The 2,723-nt window shown below is 46.5% G+C and overlaps 1 protein-coding gene across 1 annotated transcript in view; it reads right to left on the bottom strand.

Moving 5' to 3' along the window:
* prdm6 (PR domain containing 6) overlaps positions 1-2,723 on the bottom strand; it is a 120,044-nt gene that overhangs the window by 7,054 nt on the left and 110,267 nt on the right.

Genomic DNA, 2,723 nt, shown 5'->3' with positions numbered 1-2,723 from the left:
ATCTCATTCCATCTTAAATCTGCACACACAAAGCTTTCTCTTCTGCTTCCTTCAGTCCTCAGGAGGACACAGTGCTGTGATGTTGTCAGTTGTTTCCTGTGAGAGACTGAACAGAACAGAGCGGCAGGGACCTGCAGCACAAGTCTGACAGACTCCACAGTCCAGCGAGTATCGGTGCTGAAAAGCTGCCGACCACACAGAATCCCAGCCTCCGTCTCTCCTCAGCAGAAAAATAAAGTTGAGCATTTTCCTCCTGACAAAGTGACAGTGGCAGCTTTAATCTATCCTCCGTCCAAAAGGAGATAACTCCCCGAGGCCATCGATCCGCTAAAGATTTCTGACGCCCGTCCATGATTGTCTTTGTCCCGCTCTGTCTCCACCGAGACTCTGAAGTGCTGATGAAAAGGTTCAGGCTTTCCTCCGATTGCTTATTAAGAACGCTGATTTGCTTTCACCGGATTTCTCTCTGTTGCTTGTCGTTTTACTTTTTACACCGTGATCTCTTGTTCCTCCACAGAGGAGCTCTCACTCATTCTTGTCACCCCTTTGCTTTCTCATCAATGACAGGTTCACATTCCTCTAATTACTTATTAAGAATGTTCATTTGTTTCCACCAGCTTTCCCCTGACCTGTGCCCTCTAGACGTCTCACAACTCAAATAACTTCTTTTGCTTTCCTCACTTTCTTTTACATCTCTTACTCCTTCATGCTTTCCCCTCTGTCGTGCTCCTGCCCTCTCCCTGAATGTGACCTCTGTGTCCACTGGGGGGGAGGCTGCACGATGACAGTATGACAACAGCTGCATCCAGAAAGCCCTAACTGCAGCGTGGCTCACTCTGTCACTACATCAGTATGTCATTCTCATTAGCAGCTGCTCGAGCTTCTCCTGCATTTACACTGATGAATGCTTTGGGCATTTCGCTGATGCTCTCATCCACAACAAGCTCAAAACAACAAACACTTTTCTCAGTGGCAGCCAATAAATAATGTGTTTGTTGTTTTTCCTCATTTTCTCAGTCTTCTGCAACCCATCCTGGATTACCTTCACCAGGTAAGAGCTTCTAAACATCAGGCAACTCACTCCGAACACCTTTGCTCTTATTTATGCTAACGCAAAAAGCTGTGTGGGCATTTTGGTCGGACCTGGAGAAAACGCAAGCGAGGGAAGAGAACAGGCGCACTGGTTAAGTTAGGACAAAGAGGGACCCAGATGCTGCTACCATCTATCCATCTAGTGAATCTCCGCTCTCTAGCCGACAAAATGGATGAGCTCCTTCTCATCAATCAGACTAACTGAGTTCTCATGCTCTACACTTCACAGAGACTTGGCTCAGCGACTCCATCTCGGACAGCACAATACAAGTCCCAGGCTTCCAGGTACACAGAGCGTATTGCATAACAGAGTTTTCCAGGAAAATGAGAGGAGGCGGAATTTTGTTTCTACATAAATGAAGGTTGGTGTCAAGATGTCGCTCACGACTTAGAGACTGTCTTCATCAACTGCAAACCATTTTATTCTTCTGGAGAATTTTTGTCTTTCTTTCTGATCAGAATGTTCATAAGACCGCAGGCCCACGCTAGTGCACTACAGCACCTGGCCAAACAAACAGCTAGCACGGAGCTAGCATCTCGACTCTCCACTCATTGTCCTAGGGGACTTTAACAGAGCAAATCTCACCCACAAACTGCCCAAATACAGACAGCACGTCACCTGTACCACCAGGGACAAAAACACACTGGACCACTGCTACACCACAATAAAAGATGACTATCGCTCTGTCCCCTGTGCAGCCCTCGGTCTCTCTGATCACTGCATGGTCCATCTCATCCCAACCTATAGGCAGAAACTTAAAGCTGTGAAAAGCTGTGAAGCCTGTGGTGAAAACAGGGCCGAGCAGGCAAAGTCAGAGCTCCAGGCCTGTTCTGACTGTACAGATGTGGGACAGGATCCTGTACAGCCAGGCCAGGAACACACTGACAAGGGAGATCAAGGTAGGGAAGAGGAGCGACTCTGAAAGGCTGAGAAACCAGGTTTCAGCCAACGAGCCCTCGTCTGAGTAGGGAAACCTGAAAAGCATCACTGGCTACACCCCCCTGGGTGTGGAAGACCATCAACTGGAAGACGACCTGAAGGTGTTTTGCTGTGGGTTTGAGAAGCAGAACTCCCCCCTCAGCCCCCCACCTCAGACCCAGCAGCCGCTCCCCCCTTCATCCAGCTGTAGTGACATCCCTTTATTGTGTATTATACGTTTTTTTTTATTAATGTATTGACTGCTAGGCACAGAACAGTCACTGATCTACCATGAATTCTGTTTTTAGGTATTCTGGTTTGAGTTCAACATAATCTTAATGTATTATGTGTTGCATTGTTTTGTTTGTGTGTTGAATTTAATCTGTTATGTGACGCACTTTGAGGCAAATGTAATCACTCACAGACAGATACCGTGTGTCTTTAATATTTACCTCTATGTTTATTGTAAGTGAAACCAGGTGCTATGCTGCTGTAAGTTGAGAAGAGATTCACAAAAGCTAAACAGTTTTACTCTGGCTTGTGTTGTGGTGAGCTCACAAAGAATATGTCTAAATTGTTTAATACCAACAGTGAATGCCGTGCACATTAAAAGGAATCCATGCTGCCTCGTGGATCACTGGCTCATCACCAAGACAGTCACCCTGTATCATTCACTTCCAACAGTCTTCCATCCTCTCTACTGATTCAGCAG

The sequence above is a fragment of the Monopterus albus genome, unplaced genomic scaffold (genome assembly GCF_001952655.1).
Source record: "Monopterus albus unplaced genomic scaffold, M_albus_1.0 scaffold26.1, whole genome shotgun sequence".
NCBI classification, from domain to species: domain Eukaryota; kingdom Metazoa; phylum Chordata; class Actinopteri; order Synbranchiformes; family Synbranchidae; genus Monopterus; species Monopterus albus.
The sequence above is the reverse complement of the archived record's forward strand: the minus strand, read 5'-3'. Positions and strand labels throughout refer to the sequence as shown.